Source organism: Ambystoma mexicanum, chromosome 10 (assembly GCF_040938575.1).
Source record: "Ambystoma mexicanum isolate Mex_15411 chromosome 10, UKY_AmexF1_1, whole genome shotgun sequence".
Taxonomy (NCBI): domain Eukaryota; kingdom Metazoa; phylum Chordata; class Amphibia; order Caudata; family Ambystomatidae; genus Ambystoma; species Ambystoma mexicanum.
Genome location: NC_090932.1, coordinates 1,687,522,381 through 1,687,536,169, shown reverse-complemented (window position 1 = coordinate 1,687,536,169; position 13,789 = coordinate 1,687,522,381).

Below are 13,789 nucleotides of genomic sequence, written 5' to 3'. Positions count from 1 at the left end.
AGGATGTGGAGGAATGATTGTCAGGTGTGACATGGATGTCGATCGGAACACTGCGACAGTTGGTGGAGGTGTACACATGCATGCAAGTTTGGTGGTGTGTGTGCATGTGTAGTGTACTCCCTATGTTGCATGTGATGTGTGGATGACCTTTGGCTGCTCATGCTGTTGTATGTGAATGGATGGTGCTGGCTGTTGCAATATGGCTGTGGTATGGCTCATGTGTGCAGGTTGAAATGACATGTGTGTTGGGGATTGTGATGCCATGTCTGAGGTTTACAAATGACACTCATGTATGACTGTCATGTGTGTATGAGTCAATTGGACAGTGCCCTGATGCCTGTGTTTTCTTTCTCCCTGTCTGCAGCGTCAACTGATGAAGAGGGCGGAGAAGGTGCTGTGGAGCACAGCGGCAGGGGTCGCACCACCACCCGGAGACGCAAGGCCCGGATCCCCTCCCAAGTTCTGATCTCGTCGGGGAGTGAGGAGTCCGGTGCCGTGTCCCAGGCCGCAGCTGCCGAGGGGAGGTCCAAGAGGCGGAGGTTGGAGTTGGACTCCTCGGCAGCAGAAGGGGCAGCTTGGACCCCACAGGGTCCAACGGAGGAAGATGGCACAGAGTCATCCAGGTTGGTGGGGGGTTTGGAGGAGGAGGAGGCCGTGCAAGCGACAGAGGCGGGTTCTGGAGGTGGGGATTCCACTGGTGCTAGTGGTGCAGTGCAGGATCTGGGACAGGAGGCAGCACAGGCCGCCGCGGAGGTGCCTGTGTGCAATCCTGTCCCTGCTCCTGTCACTGCATCATCTTGCACCAGCGGGGATGCCTACCTCCAGACCAGTTCTCAGGGAGGGGATTGGCTTACAACACCTGGCCTTCCTCTCCCTGCGGATGTGGCTATCCTGCACCACGTTGAGCCTGTCCAGGGTGGGGTGGCGTTGCTTCAACGGGCCATGCGAGCTGACTTGCAGTCTTTTCATGATGAGTCTGCACGTCTTCTCGCATGGCTCGTTGACTGCGTTGACCCACTGGGACAGCTCACCAAGGCTGGATTCCTCCGTTTCCTGGACCTTGTTCCGACCCCCTCCTCCACGGAACCCCCTATGCCCCAGTCATCCTCTATGCCATCTTCCCACCCATGTGTCACCTGGGTGCCCTGTGGAGCTGCCTCCGACCGTGCGGCCAGGCTGGTGGACAACAGATCCCTGCCACAGTTGGGAGTCAGACGTCCAGCAGGGGTGGCCACATCAACGACTGCACCCCAGCTGGAGGAGGATGTGCAGGCACCATCGGAGAGGGCACATGGACAGCAGCAGCTGCAGCAGCAGGAGGCTGTAGGTGGGAGCCACGATAGCTCAGGGCCTTCAACATCGGAGGGGCAGGCATCGGCCGGAGGGCAGGAGGACCCTGGACGGGAAGTGTCTTCCGTGTGGCAGCGGTTGGGCCACGCCATAGATGCGGAGCGGCGGCGGGCGGAAGAGGTGCAGCTCACGATGGTCAGGGCGGAGAACTCCATGCGGAGGTCCCTGAGGCGGGCCGAGTGCCTCGAGGCAATCCGCAGGGAGTTGGAGGAGAACATGTCGGCGTCCCTGCGGACCCTCAGGGCCCTGGAACAGGACCGCCTCCGGGACATAGACGAGGAGTTCGATGATGCCCTGGCCCGGAACACCACTAAGTGAGCCGCTGGACTGGCCCGCCGCCATTGTATATAGTTATTTAGTGATAGGTTTCCTTTATAGTTTATTTTTATTTGGAGTCGACGGACACTGCTCCACCTTTTGTATATAGTCCCATTTTAGATAGGTTTTTTGATTGTTTTCATTTCTTCTGTTGGGATGATGGACCCTGAATACTTTGTACATAGTTGGACTTTGGATTTGGACATTTTTTTTACTATGAATATTTTTTCCCATGGAGCAATGGTTTTCTATTTCTTTTTTCCCTTCATTTCCTTTTTATGGAGTTGAACTTTGGAAGTAATTTTTTTGGATTATCATTTATTGATATTAATTTGAAAAGGGACAGCCAGCTTAATTTTTTTTTTTTACTTGTGTATTTTGTTTAATTTTGTTTGCCATTACTGTTGTTATTAATACATTATTTGGATTTTTTCATTCTTCAATGTGTGGTTTCATCTCATTTTTTTCATGCATGTCATGATATGGGTTTTCAGGTTCACTTGCAACCATTGTGTGTGTGTGAGACAAATGTGTTGATTCACATTGTTTCCATTGGAGTAGTATCATGGGCGCATGTAATACTTGGTTGTGTCTTTGGGCTGTGGTGGCTGGCCATGAGGCCCATGCTTGAGGATTGTCAGGGCCTCTGTGCAGGGGGACATGAGTGGGGGCCTGGTGGGGGCTGCCCATGGTGGCTGGGGGGTGGGGGTGGTGGGAGACATGGGTGGGGGCCTGGTGGAGGGTGCCCCACACTGCTGGGGGGGGGGGTGGGTGCAAGACATGAGTGGGGGCCTGGTGGGGGGTGCCCATGGTGGCTGGGGGGTGGGGGTGCAGGGGGACATGAGTGGGGGCCTGGTGGAGGGTGCCCCTGGATGCTGGGGGGTGGGGGTGCAGGGGGACATGAGTGGGGGCCTGGTGGAGGGTGCCCCTGGAAGCTGGGGGGTGGGGGTGCAGGGGGACATGAGTTGGACATGAGTGGGGGCCTGGTGGAGGGTGCCCTGCACTGCTAGGGGGTGGGGGTGCAGGGGGAAATGCGTGGGGGCCTGGTGGGGGCTGCCCATGGTGGCTGGGGGGTGGGGGTAGGTGGGAGACATGAGTGGGGGCCTGGTGGGGGCTGCCCATGGAGGCTGGGGGTGGGGGTGGGGGTGGGTGGGAGACATGAGTGGGGGCCTGTTGGGGGCTGCCCATGGTAGCTGGGGGGTGGGGGTGGTGGTAGACATGAGTGGGGTCCTGGTGGGGGCTGCCCATGGTGGCTGGGGGGTGGTGGGGATAGGGCACATGAGTGGGGGCCTGGTGGGGGCTGCCCATGGTGGCTGGGGGGTGGGGGTTGGTGGGAGACATGAGTGGGGGCCTGGTGGGGGCTGCCCATGGTGGCTGGGGGGTGGGGGTGATAGGGGACATGAGTGGGGGCCTGGTGGAGGGTGCCACCGGATGCTGGGGGGTGGGGGTGATAGGGGACATGAGTGGGGGCCTGGTGGGGGCTGCCCATGGTGGCTGGGGGGTGGGAGTGGGTGGGAGACATGAGTGGGGGCCTGGTGGGGGGTGCCCATGGTTGTTGTGGGGTGGGGGTGGGTGGGAAACATGAGTGGGGGCCTGGTGGGGGCTGCCCATGGTGGCTGGGGGTGGGGGTGGTGGGAGACATGGGTGGGGTCCTGGTGGAGGGTACCCCACACTGCTGGGGGGGTGGGGTGGTGGGAGACATGAGTGGGGGCCTGGTGGGGACTGCCCATGGTGGCTGGGGGGTGGGGGTGGGTGGGAGACATGAGTGGGGGCCTGGTGGGGGCTGCCCATGGTGGCTGGGGGGTGGGGGTGGGTGGGAGACATGAGTGGGGGCCTGGTGGGGGCTGCCCACGGTGGCTGGGGGGTGGGGGTTATAGGGGACATGAGTGGGGGCCTGGTGGGGGCTGCCCATGGTGGCTGGGGTTTGGGGTGGGTGGGAGACATGAGTGGGGGCCTGGTGGGGGCTTCCCATGGTGGCTGGGGGGTGGGGGTGGTGGGAGACATGAGTGGGGGCCTGGTGGGGGCTGCCCATGGTGGCTGGGGGGTGGGGTTATAGGGGACATGAGTGGGGGCCTGGTGGGGGCTGCCCATGGTGGCTGGGGGGTAGGGGTGGGTGGGAGACATGAGTGGGGGCCTTGTGGGGGATGCCCATGGTGGCTGGGGGGTGGGGGTGGTGGGAGACATGGGTGGGGGCCTGGTGGAGGGTGCCCCACACTGCTGGGGGGGTGGGGGTGGGTGGGAGACATGAGTGGGGGCCTGGTGGGGGCTGCCCATGGTGGCTGGGGGTGGGGGTGGGTGGGAGACATGAGTGGGGGTCTGGTGGGGGCTGCCCATGGTGGCTGGGGGGTGGGGGTGATAGGGGACATGAGTGGGGGCCTGGTGGGGGCTGCCCATGGTGGCTGGGGGGTAGGGGTGGGTGGGAGACATGAGTTGGGGCCTGGTGGGGGATGCCCATGGTGGCTGGGGGGTGGGGGTGGTGGTAGACATGGGTGGGGGCCTGGTGGAGGGTGCCCCACACTGCTGGAGGGGGTGGGGGGTGGGAGACATGAGCAGGTGTGCAGGGTAGTCCCCTGTTTTGTGGGCTGCCTGCAGGGGCCGTGGAGGGTGTACAGGGAACACCTGTGAGGACCCACCCAGCCTAATCGCGTGTGATTATTCCCGCGCACCCCTGTAATACACGTACCCAGCCAAATCGCGTGTGATAATTCCCGCGCACCCCTGTAATACACGTACCCAGCCAAATCGCGTGTGATTATTCCCGCGCACTCCTGTAATACACGTACCCTGGCTAATCGCGTGTGAAAATTCCTGCGTACCACTGTAATACAGGTACCCTGGCTAACCGCGTGTTTAACTTCACGCGTACCCCTGTCATACACGTATTCTGGCTAATCGCATGTAAAACTTCCTGCGTACCCCTGATATGAACGTTACCCGCTTTGCGTTCCTTGTTTGGCAGCCCTGTAAACTGGTCCAGGGTTAGCGCAGCCCTTTGCGATGATTTAGCGATTTTGATGGCTTTTCCTTGCGCAAGGGCGTTCTTGGGGGCGTTACTGGCGCTGCTGCAGGGTCGCTGCGATACTCTGCGCCACGGCTGGTTTGGGAGCCTGAAATCCATGAATACGCTGTGCGCGGAAGTCGGTTTTGGAGCACACGCCTGGCGCAGACAATCGCACGCGGACACTCTGCGCCAGCCGCTTGCGACACTTTTCTGCGAAATTCTATGAATTACCCTGTTAATTTATATGAGAGCATCATAATTCAAGCAGTACACCCATTTCAAGCATTAATATGCCTTCAACCAAAAACAGCAAAATTACCTCCCTCTGAATTGGTAAAAGGCATTTGTGGAAAAGTAGTTTATTTACCATTAAATCTAAAAGAAAATGTGCATACTCTAGGAGTGCAACGTCCAATGCAGCAATCTTTAATTATATTACTAAATGGAGTACCTACAAAACACAAAAAAATATGGCAACAGCTGGTAGATTTTATAAAGTTAGACAAGCCTTCCAATATCTTAAAGAGAATAATGAATATTACAAAGAATTTAATATTGAAGAAAACTTGAAAGATACAACTGAAATAATTCAAGAAACACAAGAAGCTTGTCAATTTGAGATACTAGATCCTGCTACAATATCAAATACTTTAGACCATTATACAATTCATCCTTTGCACTGTAATGACACCGTACAAGATGTACTGGAAACTTACCAATGCGTCAAACAAAAGGATCGCCAATCAGTATATGGGAAAAAAGTATAGAAGCACATGCTTTTCCTCTACTCTTTCCCACTGGCAAAGGAGGAAGGTATGATGATAGACCTATTCAAATATCAGCTTCAGAATACCGCTCATTACGGATGTATTCTGAAGATCCCAGATTTAGACAAAATGTGGAATACATATTCCACCTACTCTTTGAAAGTGAACTAGCAACTTTATGTTACGGAGTTGCACACATATTAAAATCAGGATCACACTTTCAAAATATGACAGCTACACAATTATTAGAGAAAGTGCAACAAAAGGATGAGGTTTTACAATCAAATATTACAAATCTATTAGCAAATATGCGTGGTACTAAAGAGTACTGGTTTCGACGTCATGGAGATGTACGTTGTATGATCAGAAACCTTGGCCCACCCACTTGGTTTGTTTCATTAAGTTGTGCAGAATATGCATGGGAAGATTTACATGATTTCCTTTGCATATCAAATAAAAACAAAACAAACATAGATATTCTAACACCTGGAGAACTTTGTTCTTTGGATCCTTTTAATGTTTCAAGATATTTTCACCATTGCTTCATTGCTATGCTACATTTTATTTGTAATAAAACTGTTCCTCCCCTTGGAGAAGTGCAACACTTCTTTTGGAGAAAAGAATACCAAGCCAGAGGAGCACCACATATCCACATGCTTTTATGGATTAAAGATGCTCCTAAATTTGCTCAAGACAGTGATGCCACTGTTTTACAGTTTATTGAAAATATGTCACTTGTGAAATTCCATCAGAAGCCACAAATAGTGATCTTCATGCACAAATTTTACAATTTCAAAGACACAAATGTGGAAAATATTGTCGTCGCAAATACAAAAACAAAGGCAAATACTACACCAAATGCTGATTTGGTTTCCCTAGACCAGTTACAAATACAGGTCAAGTAAACAACCTCATGTCTTCAGTTAGACATAGTGTTAAAGGTAAGTCACCTAAAAATACATATTACATAAAAAGAAAAGAAGAAGAAAAATATATCAATGATTATAATGCAATCATTGCCCACTTATGGAATGCAAACATAGATGTGCAGTACATTGCAGACAATTCTACTCCAGTTGCACGATATGTCACAGCATACTTAACTAAAGCAGAAAAGACAGAGCTCCAAGACCTCTGGAATGACCTGTCATCAGATAAAACAGTTTCTCAGAAATTATACAGCTTGGGCATAAAAATGCTCACCCATAGAGAATGTGGATCTTATGAAGCAGCTGATCGTTTAACTGGTACTTCATTGTATGGTAAATCTGAAAATATGGTATGGCTAAGTCATGGTCCAGCTAAATCTAGAAAAAGAGTTCTAAAATCATATGAAGATATAGAAACAATAGCCAAACATGATCCCAACAGCCAAGACATTTTAAAAAACAATTTATTGGACACATACTACCCAAACAGAAGTAATGCTTTGGAAAACATGTGTCTATACCAAATAGCCCAAAACTACACATACAAAAATAATATGAAACCTGATGAAAAAACAGGTAAATATAGAGTGACAGACTGTGAAGGCAGCTTAGTTAAACTCACTAAACCAAATTTAATTAATCATATCAAATTGTCATTGAAGACTCCTCAACATAAAGAAGTATATTACATGTCCCTGCTACAACTCTTCTACGTAGCACTATCACGCTTACGTACACTTGACGGTCTATTTCTAATCAACTTTGATGCAAGTAAAGTAAACGCTGATATTCCTTGCATTTTAGAATATAATAGACTTCGCTCACTATACACTCGCCACAAAAACTAAAACGTTGTAAAAGAAAACTAAATCAAACAGAAATGCAACAGGACGTCACTGCAAATCCTCCAAAGAGAGTAAAAGAAACTAATACTTCATCAAGTACCACAAACAAAAAAGAATCAATTAGAGAAAGTAAACCAGGTACTTCTTTAAAGAAGGAAGACAAACTCCAAAAAAAGCAGTTAGATACAGAACTTCCTGGACCATTTAAATTCTCAAATATAGTTGGTGTAAGTTGCTATGCAAATATAGCAATGAATATTCTATTTCAATTACCACCAATTGTTGACAACATTTACTTACACAGTACAGACCCATTGTGTTTGCAAATGTTAGTACTTCACAGAAATGCAGCAAACAATCCTGACAACACATATAGTGTTTTTGGAATAAGACGACAATTGGACTACTGTGCTGGAATGGTGAAATTCACTATACACTCACAGGAAGATCCACAAGAATTTCTAATGTACTTACTACAAGTACTGGAAAACAAAAACATACCTATAAATGAAATGTTTCAGATTTCATACATGTGGAAACATACATGCACTCTCTGCAACAATGTGACACAAGAAGAAATCCCCAATGAACACTTCATATATATATCAATACCAAATTGTGAATCCAATCCATTTCAGCAACTTGTACAAAATGCAAACCATGGTAGATTATGCTCTACCTGCAATTCAGATAATCGCTCCACGTTACTAATACAAACACATAGTAAATACGTAATACTAATGCTTCTACGTTACAATGCAGATGGTACCAAAAACAACTGCAAGCTGACTGGATTCACACATGGTCAAATATCACTTGGTAAGAAAACCTTCAGAACAATAGGTATAATCTACCACGCAGGAGCCACAACCAATTCAGGGCACTACACTGCATATATAAAAAAGAAATGTGGATAGTTTGAATGTAATGATAGTACCATTACTTTAAAGCTGAGATTACCAGCAAATCTTACAAACGCTTATTTGATGTTCTTAAAACCAAAATTTGATAAATAAACTGTATTTAAACCTTTAAGTAAATTTGTGTTAAAAAAATATAAACTGTTAGAATACTCCAAAAGCTATCTAACTGCTCAAAGATTCTACAACAACTAATCAGATAAATGAATACCACTAAATTAGACCAAAAAATACACAGTTAGAATACGCCAATTGGTATCTAACTGTCCCAAAATTATAAATTTGTGTTAAAATAATATAAACTGTTAGAATACTCCAAAAGCTATCTAACAGCTCAAAGATTCTACAACAACTAATCAGATAAATGAATACCACTAAATTAGGCCAAAAAATACACAGTTAGAATACGCCAATTGGTATCTAACTGTACCAAAATTTAACAATATCCAAATAGATAAATCAAAACCACTAAAATATATTAAAAAAATAGACAGTTAGAATACGCTAATTGGTATCTAATTGCTCCAAAATTTTATAATATCAAAACAAATGAAGAATCTGTTACTGCTCCAAAAAAAATACAACAAAGCAAAGTATAAAGCATTAGCCAGAAACAAAAAGGGAACATTGAAAACAAACAAACAAATAAACTGTAGCAGAACAGAAAAAGTTTTTTTTTAATCCAACATGGATTTTTTTTTCTCCCACAGACCCAATGATTTGAGCAACAAATACAGAAACTGGGCAAATTGCACAGTACTCTGATTTGTACTCTACTAAATATGAGGGTCGAAAAAAAATAAAAGTATATTGCTTATACAATGTAATAAGTCATTACAAAATATTAATACTAACATGCTATTTTCTTTTATCACAGAAATGAAGAAGAAAAACATGGACTCCCATTACTAGACCAAACAGTAAGTATACAATAATAAGGACAACCATAGCAGCATATCACATCCATAGTATCTAATACCTTTCTCCCTTATACATTTGTTTTTCACCCAAAGTTATAAGCAAATATGAATGTGATATGCTGCGATGGTTGCTGCCAGGGCATATCACATCCATAGAGTCAAACATTTCAACTATGATCTATGGGAAACTTTTAATGTCCGCGAACAATGTGAGTGTTCTTAGAACACTTTGAACTTGCCAGCGAACAATACGGACACCGTTTTCAGGACACCCCCTACGAACATTTCAGAACAACGCAATAGTTCTTAGAACACTTTCAACTTAACAACGAACAATACAGAGAGCGTCCTAAGGACACCCACTACGAACATTTCAGGACACCAGGAGTGTTCTCAAAAACGTCTTCAGAACACCCCCATTTTGGTTATTTGCGAACATTTCAGGACACCGCGGGTGTTCTTAGAACACATTCAACTTGACAGAGAACAATACGGACAGTGTCCTCAGGACACCCCCTACGAACACTCCCCGGACACCGCGAGTGTTCTTAGAAGCGTCTTCAGAACACCACCATCTTGTTTATTTGCGAACATTTCAGGACACCGCGAGTGTTCTTAGGACACATTCAACTTGACAGAGAACAATACGGACAGCGTCCTCAGGACACCCCTTACGAACATTCCAGGACACCGGGAGGGTTCTTAGAAGCTTCTTCAGAACACCACCATCTTGCTTATTTGCGAACATTTCAGGACACCGCGAGTGTTCTTAGGACACATTCAACTTGACAGAGAACAATACGGACAGCGTCCTCAGGACACCCCTACGAACACTCCCCGGACACCACGAGTGTTCTTAGAAGCGTCTTCAGAACACCCCCATTTTGTTTATTTGCGAACATTTCAGGACACCGCGGGTGTTCTTAGAACACATTCAACTTGACAGAGAACAATACGGACAGCGTCCTCAGGACACCCCCTACGAACACTCCCCAGACACCGCGAGTGTTCTTAGAACAGTTTCACTTTGCTTGCGAACAAAACGGACACATATTGAGTCCTTAGAACACCCCCCAGTCAGTTTATTTAGAACATTTCAGAACACCTGTGATGTCCGCAAACAAATCGAACACAAAAAGAACATCTAACACATAAAAAACACAACTTTCATCTTATCTCATACACTCCCACCCTCCCCAAACACTCCTACACACCAACGCACTCTACAAAATACACATTTTAAACAAGGTTTCACTGCACTGTCCGCGGACGTCCGCGAATCCAAGATGGCGGGCGCTACCGAAAAATCTGACGCGCTTCACGCTCCACGCTGTCCAATCAGCAAACATGTTGCATGTCCGCGAACATCACGCAAGACGATTGGCCAATCAGGACACTGTCTGCGGAGCGAACAGGGAAGTGTGTCTGCGAACCGAAGACAGATATCACTAATTTTTTTTTACCTACTTTTTGGTCATTTTAAAAAAAACTACTGGACGGATTTTCAGCAAATTTGCAAAAGCACGCTTTCGGGACCAAGCCGCTGCTCCTGGTCCAAATTTGGTGGAAATCCGTCCAGCGGTTTGGGCTGTAGGCGCGAGCAAAATTTTTTTCCCATTCAGTCTATGGGAAAAAAAAAGTTTTGGGACCCCCCCTATAACTTTGCCCCCCCCCTGGACGAATCCTCGTCAAACTTTGCAAAAAAAATCAGAGTGACCCAAATACTTTTTTTGCAAAGTTTGGTGAGGATCTGTCCAGGGAGAGCGAAGTTATAAGCCGCCCAAAAAGTGCTCTTCCTATGGAAACAGCAACTTAACCATAACTACATGGCCACTACTGTGGCCATGTAATATATATATATATATTCAGTGAAAAAACTTTGTAAAGGGATGTTTTGGTTCAAAGTAAAACCTAAAAATCCCTGAAATTCGCCAGTTATGGTAAGATAAGCAACCATAACTCACGCTGCCACCGTGCACTGCTAACACTAACACCCAGGACATCAAACATGGCATCACAAATGTCATTGACATCACTGATGACATCACATGTGCATTTACCTTTCATGAAAAGTCTGTACAAGGGATTCTTAGTGTAATGTTAATATAAAAAGTGTCAAAGATTATTGGAATAAATATCAAGTGCTAATCAGTGCATTAAGCTATGCATTGATATAAATAGCATTCTATTATTAGCTTCGATCCAGTATACTAAGGTACTCATGTAGAAACATAGGCATTTTGTGCAGCATACATGATGGAGCCGCAATATTCATAAGCTTGCCATGTTGAATATTAAAATGATAACTGTTTTCATATTAGAGTTTTGCGTACAGTGAAACTTGTGATAAGTAGGTAATAAAACCCACTTACTACATAATTGCATTATTATACACAAATCACAAAGAGACAACGCCACATACAAATATGAATATATACAATGGAATTGAAGTAGGAAAAAGAAACAGCAATAGTAGCAGAAAGTGTTCATAACCTAACTGATTACCTTTATGGAGAGAAATGATTGCTCGGTTTCAAAGCTGTTACTTACCCTATCAATATATATTCACATGATGTGTCTGGACCCTAAGGAAAATAGTGTGAGTACAACATATAAAAATATGAGCATATACAGGGAAAGTACAATAATAAAAAAACATCAAAAGTATCAGAAAGTCCTGATAAATCTACTGATAATTTTAATGCACAAAAAGGATTGCTGTCTTTCAAGGTTGTGACTTCTCCTATGTATATGTTTCATATGATATGACTGGACCATAAGTGAATTATTCTAAGAAAATACTTGAAGGATAAGTCTACGAATATAGTAATTTACAATTTTTAGTTCCTGACTGTTACTGAAGAAAATCATGTGGCCTAGATATGTCAGGAAAGTAAAAAAAGGGAGAGCCAGCCACGTGATGTCATCAGTGATGTCATCAATGCCATTTGTGATGTCATCTTTGATGTCCTGGGTGTTAGTGTTAGCAGTGCACGGTGGCGGCGCGAGTTATGGTTGCTTATCTTACCATAACTGCCGAATTTCGGGGGGTTTTTGGTTTTACTTTCAACCATAACGTCCCTTTAACAAAGTTTTTTCACTGAATTTCATAGGTTTTTAGTAGCGCAACTTAACCATAACGTCCCTTTAACAAAGTGTTTTTACTGAATTTCATAGGTTTTTAGTAGCGCAACTTAACCATAACGTCCCTTTAACAAAGTTTTTTCACTGAATTTCATAGGTTTTTAGTAGAACAACTTAACCATAATATCCCTGACTTCATATACATGTAACATAGAACATACTAACCCCCTCGTAGTGATTTTCATGTCCGCGGACACATCGAAAATCTGACCGTGGTGAATGTAAATTTAAATAATGTGCCCCATTTCCCCTTTGAAGTTGGCTCTGAAAAGAGACGTTTTTTTCTTTTTTTTTTACAGATGCTTGACAGACACTTGTTATTTTGTATTTTTTTTCTTGTTTTTTTTTCTTACTTTACTCCTAAAATCTTTACATAACCTTCTCCAAAGCAACCCTTACATTCCAAAATAGAAAGGCATTTCCCGTAAAAGATAAAGAAATGCCATCTTCTTTAAAATTAACAGCATTACTGGCATCAATATTCTCATTGTTACAGAAGAACATACCAGCTCTAAGCATGAAAGCACACATGCCTCGGTTGATGACACACCTAGCAATGTTTTGCTGAGGACAAAAAACGGAACTATTGTCCCATATTGCCCTAGGCAGTAATCCAGAAAAAATTACTTTCGCATTTGGAAGGATCTTCATTACGGCTTGAACCAAGCGTTCCAAATCAGCCAACAAAGTAGGGGCACTGACGTTGCCCAAATGGAAAGCACCATAGTGCAAAACTACCACATGCGGACTGTTCATCGTGGCCATATCCTCACAAACTTGTACAATTCCCTGTACATTGCAATCAGGCACAGTGCTCCACACCACCTCCACTCCTTTCACATCAAAGTTCCTTGCAACATGCCTGCATTCAGCGTACTGCTGTAAACCATGCACAAACATATCTCCGAGCACCAACACCCTGACTTTCTCCACTTCTTCCATCTTCACCACACACAGTCTCTTTCAACACAAATCCACAACCTCGACATCTGATTGGCTGATCCATACAGTATTCTTTCCATGTTGTATTTCTTGGAAAAACCCGGATGTAGCACGCCCTGTCCACGAACAGCCGCGGTGTCCGCGGACAGCGTCCACTTTACTCTCTGTGCCATTCCCTCATTGCATACAGCTAAGCAATCACACAATACAAATAACGTCCTCAGAACACCCCCATTTTGTGAATTTTCGAACATTTCAGGACAATTATCATTTCATTATTCAACATATTAACATTACAAATATTATACTCTCATCTTGTACTCTGCACACAATGCTATGTTTCTCCATTAGTAGCTCAGTATACTAGATAGAATCCCATAATACAATGCTATTTATATCAATGCATCATTCAAAGCACTAATAACGGTATGATATTTATTGCAATATCCTTGACACTTTTTTCGCATCATTATAATAAAAATCCCTAGTACACAAATTCCATGAAAAGTACATACACATGTGATGTCATCAGTGATTTCATCAATGACATTTGCGATGTCATCTTTGATGTCCTGGGTGTTAGTCTTAGCAGTGCACTGTGGTGGCGCAAGTTCTTTTTCACAGCTTACCATAACTTGCGATTTTCAGGGGTC